The sequence below is a fragment of the Patiria miniata genome, unplaced genomic scaffold, assembly GCF_015706575.1.
Source record: "Patiria miniata isolate m_02_andy unplaced genomic scaffold, ASM1570657v1 HiC_scaffold_1, whole genome shotgun sequence".
Classification (NCBI taxonomy): Eukaryota; Metazoa; Echinodermata; class Asteroidea; order Valvatida; family Asterinidae; genus Patiria; species Patiria miniata.
This window is the reverse complement of record NW_024037047.1, coordinates 22,612,076-22,621,728: the sequence shown is the minus strand read 5'-3', so window position 1 is coordinate 22,621,728 and position 9,653 is coordinate 22,612,076.

Sequence of the window (9,653 nt, the reverse complement as noted above, 5' to 3'; positions counted from 1 at the left end):
AAGAAGATTGAGGAGTCACAACCCAGGCCCAACAAACTCGACAAACACCATCAGCAGAATCAGCTAAGCCCTCAGGATTAGGCAGTTTCAAACCATTTGCAGCTGTCTCCGAACTAATCAGTTACAACATATACGAGCTGCGTGTTTTGAACACTTACTTTCTCCGTCATCTCCATCAGTAAATAAGAGAACACCTTAGAACTGCCTCAAGAAGATGAAAGTGGGCAGAACTTTCTCCGTTCATCTAGGCCCAAAAGACTCCACAATCTAGCTGATCGCCTTAGATATGAAGTACTCGGGCAGACTAAACAACAACGGGTCACTATTAAAGTTTCTGTCTTCAGATGAGTACAGGAGGAAGGTGAAGGCTGCATGCGAGAAAGATACATAAACAAATGGAAATGACAGGGCCGGAGTAAGACGAAGAGCTGGCCTCATACTACTGTTGCGATACTTATTTGATATAAATATGGTGTGGAAAGGACGGCTGTAAGGGGAGAAGGGAGGCCGTTTGTTTTATTCTTATTGTTTTTTTATTGATTGATAATTACGAACGACAGGAACTCCTTTACTCGAATCCTGTTGTTTACCAACGTATAAACTATACCTGTTTTCAAAGTAATCTGATTAGATATTTTCTTCTGTAACTTTTTTCTATACTTTCCTTCAATGCCCCCACCTTGAATGGCCTTCTGGTCTTGTGAAGGGCGTTTCCCATCAAAAGTCTGATTAGTCAAACCAGTCATTCAATCATCCAGTCATCAAATCATCCAATCATCCCATCATCGAGTCATGCAATCATCTAATCATCCAGTCATCCAATCATCCAATCATCGAGTCATCCAATCATCCAATCATCCATCATCAAATCATCAACTCATGACATCGAATCATCAAATCATCCAATCATCCAATCACCAAGTCATCGAATCATCGAATCATCCAATCATCCAATCATCCAATCATCCAATCATCCAATCATCGAGTCATCCAATCATCGAGTCATCCAATCATGCAATCATCCAATCATCCAATCATCGAGTCATCCAATCATGCAATCATCCAATCATCCAATCATCCAATCACCCAATCATCCAATCACCCAGTCATGGAATCATCCAATCATCAAATCATCAAATCATAAAATCATCAAATCATCAAATCATCCAATCATCCAATCATCCAATCATCCAATCATCCAATCATCCAATCATCCAATCATCCAATCATCAACTCATCCAATCATCAAATCATCCTGTCATCCAATCACAAATCTACGTCTACCAACTTCTGTGTGTCCTTCTACTTCAAATATGGCATCTGTTGTTTCTGTGTTCAACGATTCTCTGGAGCAGTCTGATCCCACTTACTATCGGCTTATAAGCCCAATGTTTTCATGAGTGAAGTGTTGGAATGGCTGGTTAACAGGCGTTTTGTTTATTATTTGGAGGACCACAATCGTCGAGGTGGTGTTCAGTATGTCTTCTAGCATAAACCTACAGTGCACGTTTTTGCACTCTCATCCTTTCCAGGCACATGAAAATGAAATTGAGGAAGTTGGAAAGACCACCTTTTAGAAAGAAAATGCACTTCGTCTCGAATAACTGCAGGAATGTCCATCAGAAAGTGCACTTCACACAACTTGATCTCCATCCTTCAACAAGTATCTACGTTCAGCAACACCAAACTCATCAGGACTAAATTAAGATTCACTCACTGAGCTGTCTCCGATCCAAGGAGTTTAATCAGACAGTTGGCAGGATATTGACCACTCCAGATTCTCATCTACATCAGATTAATCGGTCAGTTAATATAACCCAGGAAGATTGAGGAGTCACAACCCAGGCCCAACAGACTCGACAAACACCATCAGCAGAATCAGCTAAGCCATCAGGATTCGGCAGTTTCAAACCATTTGCAGCTGTCTCCGAACCAATCAGTTACAACATATACCAGCTGCGTGTTTTGAACACTTACGTTCTCCGTCATCTCCCTCAGTAAATAAGAGAACACCTTAGAACTGCCTCAAGAAGATGAAAGTGGGCAGAACTTTCTCCGTTGATCTAGGCCCAAAAGACTCCACAATCTAGCTGATCGCCTTAGATATGAAGTACTCGGGCAGACTAAACAACAACGGGTCACTATTAAAGTTTCTGTCTTCAGATGAGTACAGGAGGAAGGTGAAGGCTGCATGCGAGAAAGATACATAAACAAATGGAAATGACAGGGCCGGAGTAAGACGAAGAGCTGGCCTCATACTACTGTTGCGATACTTATTTGATATAAATATGGTGTGGAAAGGACGGCTGTAAGGGGAGAAGGGAGGCCGTTTGTTTTATTCTTATTGTTTTTTTATTGATTGATAATTACGAACGACAGGAACTCCTTTACTCGAATCCTGTTGTTTACCAACGTATAAACTATACCTGTTTTCAAAGTAATCTGATTAGATATTTTCTTCTGTAACTTTTTTCTATACTTTCCTTCAATGCCCCCACCTTGAATGGCCTTCTGGTCTTGTGAAGGGCGTTTCCCATCAAAAGTCTGATTAGTCAAACCAGTCATTCAATCATCCAGTCATCAAATCATCCAATCATCCCATCATCGAGTCATGCAATCATCTAATCATCCAGTCATCCAATCATCCAATCATCGAGTCATCCAATCATCCAATCATCCATCATCAAATCATCAACTCATGACATCGAATCATCAAATCATCCAATCATCCAATTACCAAGTCATCGAATCATCCAATCATCCAATCATCCAATCATCCAATCATCCAATCATCCAATCATCGAGTCATCCAATCATTGAGTCATCCAATCATGCAATCATCCAATCATCCAATCATCCAATCACCCAATCATCCAATCACCCAGTCATCGAATCATCCAATCATCAAATCATAAAATCATCCAATCATCAAATCATCAAATCATCCAATCATCCAATCATCCAATCATCCAATCATCCAATCATCCAATCATCCAATCATCCAATCATCCAATCATCCAATCATCCAATCATCCAATCATCCAATCATCGAGTCATCCAATCATCGAGTCATCCAATCATGCAATCATCCAATCATCCAATCATCCAATCACCCAATCATCCAATCACCCAGTCATCGAATCATCCAATCATCAAATCATAAAATCATCCAATCATCCAATCATCCAATCATCCAATCATCCAATCATCCAATCATCCAATCATCCAATCATCCAATCATCCAATCATCCAATCATCCAATCATCCAATCATCCAATCATCAACTCATCCAATCATCAAATCATCCTGTCATCCAATCACAAATCTACGTCTACCAACTTCTGTGTGTCCTTCTACTTCAAATATGGCATCTGTTGTTTCTGTGTTCAACGATTCTCTGGAGCAGTCTGATCCCACTTACTATCGGCTTATAAGCCCAATGTTTTCATGAGTGAAGTGTTGGAATGGCTGGTTAACAGGCGTTTTGTTTATTATTTGGAGGACCACAATCGTCGAGGTGATGTTCAGTATGTCTACTAGCATAAACCTACAGTGCACGTTTTGCACTCTCATCCTTTCCAGGCACATGAAAATGAAATTGAGGAAGTTGGAAAGACCACCTTTTAGAAAGAAAATGCACTTCGTCTCGAATAACTGCAGGAATGTCCATCAGAAAGTGCACTTCACACAACTTGATCTCCATCCTTCAACAAGTATCTACGTTGAGCAACACCAAACTCATCAGGACTAAATTAAGATTCACTCACTGAGCTGTCTCCGATCCAAGGAGTTTAATCAGACAGTTGGCAGGATATTGACCACTCCAGATTCTCAATCTACATCAGATTAATCGGTCAGTTAATATAACCCAAGAAGATTGAGGAGTCACAACCCAGGCCCAACAGACTCGACAAACACCATCAGCAGAATCAGCTAAGCCATCAGGATTCGGCAGTTTCAAACCATTTGCAGCTGTCTCCGAACCAATCAGTTACAACATATACCAGCTGCGTGTTTTGAACACTTACTTTCTCCGTCATCTCCCTCAGTAAATAAGAGAACACCTTAGAACTGCCTCAAGAAGATGAAAGTGGGCAGAACTTTCTCCGTTCATCTAGGCCCATAAGACTTCACAATCTAGCTGATCGCCTTAGATATGAAGTACTCGGGCAGACTAAACAACAACGGGTCACTATGAAAGTTTCTGTCTTCAGATGAGTACAGGAGGAAGGTGAAGGCTGCATGCGAGAAAGATACATAAACAAATGGAAATGACAGGGCCGGAGTAAGACGAAGAGCTGGCCTCATACTACTGTTGCGATACTTATTTGATATAAATATGGTGTGGAAAGGACGGCTGTAAGGGGAGAAGGGAGGCCGTTTGTTTTATTCTTATTGTTTTTTTTATTGATTGATAATTACGAACGACAGGAACTCCTTTACTCGAATCCTGTTGTTTACCAACGTATAAACTATACCTGTTTTCAAAGTAATCTGATTAGATATTTTCTTCTGTAACTTTTTTCTATACTTTCCTTCAATGCCCCCACCTTGAATGGCCTTCTGGTCTTGTGAAGGGCGTTTCCCATCAAAAGTCTGATTAGTCAAACCAGTCATTCAATCATCCAGTCATCAAATCATCCAATCATCCCATCATCGAGTCATGCAATCATCTAATCATCCAGTCATCCAATCATCCAATCATCGAGTCATCCAATCATCCAATCATCCATCATCAAATCATCAACTCATGACATCGAATCATCAAATCATCCAATCATCCAATTACCAAGTCATCGAATCATCCAATCATCCAATCATCCAATCATCCAATCATCCAATCATCCAATCATCGAGTCATCCAATCATTGAGTCATCCAATCATGCAATCATCCAATCATGCAATCATCCAATCACCCAATCATCCAATCACCCAGTCATCGAATCATCCAATCATCAAATCATAAAATCATCCAATCATCAAATCATCAAATCATCCAATCATCCAATCATCCAATCATCCAATCATCCAATCATCCAATCATCCAATCATCCAATCATCCAATCATCCAATCATCCAATCATCCAATCATCGAGTCATCCAATCATCGAGTCATCCAATCATGCAATCATCCAATCATCCAATCATCCAATCACCCAATCATCCAATCACCCAGTCATCGAATCATCCAATCATCAAATCATAAAATCATCCAATCATCCAATCATCCAATCATCCAATCATCCAATCATCCAATCATCCAATCATCCAATCATCCAATCATCCAATCATCCAATCATCCAATCATCCAATCATCCAATCATCCAATCATCCAATCATCCAATCATCCAATCATCAACTCATCCAATCATCAAATCATCCTGTCATCCAATCACAAATCTACGTCTACCAACTTCTGTGTGTCCTTCTACTTCAAATATGGCATCTGTTGTTTCTGTGTTCAACGATTCTCTGGAGCAGTCTGATCCCACTTACTATCGGCTTATAAGCCCAATGTTTTCATGAGTGAAGTGTTGGAATGGCTGGTTAACAGGCGTTTTGTTTATTATTTGGAGGACCACAATCGTCGAGGTGATGTTCAGTATGTCTACTAGCATAAACCTACAGTGCACGTTTTGCACTCTCATCCTTTCCAGGCACATGAAAATGAAATTGAGGAAGTTGGAAAGACCACCTTTTAGAAAGAAAATGCACTTCGTCTCGAATAACTGCAGGAATGTCCATCAGAAAGTGCACTTCACACAACTTGATCTCCATCCTTCAACAAGTATCTACGTTGAGCAACACCAAACTCATCAGGACTAAATTAAGATTCACTCACTGAGCTGTCTCCGATCCAAGGAGTTTAATCAGACAGTTGGCAGGATATTGACCACTCCAGATTCTCATCTACATCAGATTAATCGGTCAGTTAATATAACCCAAGAAGATTGAGGAGTCACAACCCAGGCCCACCAGACTCGACAAACACCATCAGCAGAATCAGCTAAGCCATCAGGATTCGGCAGTTTCAAACCATTTGCAGCTGTCTCCGAACCAATCAGTTACAACATATACCAGCTGCGTGTTTTGAACACTTACTTTCTCCGTCATCTCCCTCAGTAAATAAGAGAACACCTTAGAACTGCCTCAAGAAGATGAAAGTGGGCAGAACTTTCTCCGTTCATCTAGGCCCATAAGACTTCACAATCTAGCTGATCGCCTTAGATATGAAGTACTCGGGCAGACTAAACAACAACGGGTCACTATGAAAGTTTCTGTCTTCAGATGAGTACAGGAGGAAGGTGAAAGCTGCATGCGAGAAAGATACATAAACAAATGGAAATGACAGGGCCGGAGTAAGACGAAGAGCTGGCCTCATACTACTGTTGCGATACTTATTTGATATAAATATGGTGTGGAAAGGACGGCTGTAAGGGGAGAAGGGAGGCCGTTTGTTTTATTCTTATTGTTTTTTTTATTGATTGATAATTACGAACGACAGGAACTCCTTTACTCGAATCCTGTTGTTTACCAACGTATAAACTATACCTGTTTTCAAAGTAATCTGATTAGATATTTTCTTCTGTAACTTTTTTCTATACTTTCCTTCAATGCCCGCACCTTGAATGGCCTTCTGGTCTCGTAAAGGGCGTTTCCCATCAAAAGTCTAATTAGTCAAACCAGTCATTCAATCATCCAGTCATCAAATCATCCAATCATCCCATCATCGAGTCATGCAATCATCTAATCATCCAGTCATCCAATCATCCAATCATCGAGTCATCCAATCATCAAATCAGATGAAAGTGGGCAGAACTTTCTCCGTTGATCTAGGTCCAAAAGACTCCACAATCTAGCTGATCGCCTTAGATATGAAGTACTCGGGCAGACTAAACAACAACGGGTCACTATTAAAGTTTCTGTCTTCAGATGAGTACAGGAGGAAGGTGAAAGCTGCATGCGAGAAAGATACATAAACAAATGGAAATGACAGGGCCGGAGTAAGACGAAGAGCTGGCATCATACTACTGTTGCGATACTTATTTGATATAAATATGGTGTGGAAAGGACGGCTGTAAGGGGAGAAGGGAGGCCGTTTGTTTTATTCTTATTGTTTTTGTTATTGATTGATAATTACGAACGACAGGAACTCCTTTACTCGAATCCTGTTGTTTACCAACGTATAAACTATACCTGTTTTCAAAGTAATCTGATTAGATATTTTCTTCTGTAACTTTTTTCTATACTTTCCTTCAATGCCCGCACCTTGAATGGCCTTCTGGTCTTGTGAAGGGCGTTTCCCATCAAAAGTCTAATTAGTCAAACCAGTCATTCAATCATCCAGTCATCAAATCATCCAATCATCCCATCATCGAGTCATGCAATCATCTAATCATCCAGTCATCCAATCATCCAATCATCGAGTCATCCAATCATCAAATCATCCATCATCAAATCATCAACTCATGACATCGAATCATCAGATCACCCAATCATCCAATCACCAAGTCATCGAATCATCCAATCATCCAATCATCCAATCATCCAATCATCCAATCATCCAATCATCCAATCATCCAATCATCCAATCATCCAATCATCCAATCATCCAATCATCCAATCATCCAATCATCCAATCATCCAATCATCCAATCATCCAATCATCCAATCATCCAATCATCCAATCATCAACTCATGACATCAAATCATCAGATCACCCAATCATCCAATCACCAAGTCATCGAATCATCCAATCATCCAATCATCCAATCATCCAATCATCCAATCATCCAATCATCCAATCATCTAATCATCCAATCATCCAATCATCCAATCATCCAATCATCCAATCATCCAATCATCCAATCATCCAATCATCCAATCATCCAATCATCCAATCATCCAATCATCTAATCATCCAATCCTCCAATCCTCCAATCATCCAATCATCCAATCATCCAATCATCCAATCATCCAATCATCCAATCATCCAATCATCCAATCATCCAATCATCCAATCATCGAGTCATCCAATCATCCAATCATCAAATCATCAACTCATGACATCAAATCATCCAATCATCCAATCACCAAGTCATCGAATCATCCAATCATCAAATCATCCAATCATCCAATCATCAAATCATCAAATCATCAAATCATCAAATCATCCAATCATCCAATCATCCAATCACAAATCTACGTCTACCAACTTCTGTGTGTCCTTCTTCTTGAAATATGGCATCTGTTGTTTCTGTGTTCAACGATTCTCTGGAGCAGTCTGATCCCACTTACTATCGGCTTATAAGCCCAATGTTTTCATGAGTGAAGTGTTGGAATGGCTGGTTAACAGGCGTTTTTGTTTATTATTTGGAGGACCACAATCGTCGAGGTGATGTTCAGTATGTCTTCTAGCATTAACCTACAGGGCACGTTTTGCACCCTCATCTTTTCCAGGCATATGAAAATGAAATTGAGGAAGTTGGAAAGACCACCTTTAGAAAGAAAATGCACTTCGTCTCGAATAACTGCAGGAATGTCCATCAGAAAGTGCACTTCACACAACTTGATCTCCATCCTTCAAAACGTTTCTACGTTCAGCAACACCAAACTCATCAGGACTAAATTAAGATTCACTCACTGAGCTGTCTCCGATCCAAGGAATTTAATCAGACAGTTAGCAGGATATTGAACACTCCAGGTTCTCAATCTACATCAGATTAATCGGTCAGTTAATATAACCCAAGAAGATTGAGGAGTCACAACCAAGGCCCAACAGACTCGACAAACACCATCAGCAGAATCAGCTAAGCCATCAGGATTCGGCAGTTTCAAACCATTTGCAGCTGTCTCCGAACCAATCAGTTACAACATATACTAGCTGCGTGTTTTGAACACTTACTTTCTCCGTCATCTCCATCAGTAAATACGAAAACACCTTAGAACTGCCTCAAGAAGATGAAAGTGGGCAGAACTTTCTCCGTTCATCTAGGCCCAAAAGACTCCACAATCTAGCTGATCGCCTTAGATAGGAAGTACTCGGGCAGACTAAACAACAACGGGTCACTATTAAAGTTTCTGTCTTCAGATGAGTACAGGAGGGAGGTGAAGGCTGCATGCGAGAAAGATACATAAACAAATGGAAATGACAGGACCGGAGTAAGACGAAGAGCTGGCCTCATACTACTGTTGCGATACTTATTTGATTTAAATATGGTGTGGAAAGGACGGCTGTAAGGGGAGAAGGGAGGCCGTTTGTTTTATTCTTATAGTTTTTTTATTGATTGATAATTACGAACGACAAGAACTCCTTTACTCGAATCCTGTTGTTTACCAACGTATAAACTATACCTGTTTTCAAAGTAATCTGATTAGATATTTTCTTCTGTAACTTTTTTCTATACTTTCCTTCAATGCCCGCACCTTGAATGGCCTTCTGGTCTTGTGAAGGGCGTTTCCCATCAAAAGTCTGATTAGTCAAACCAGTCATTCAATCATCCAGTCATCAAATCATCCAATCATCCCATCATCGAGTCATGCAATCATCTAATCATCCAGTCATCCAATCATCCAGTCATCCAGTCATCCAATCATCAAATCATCCATCATCAAATCTTCAGCTCATGACATCAAATCATCAAATCATCCA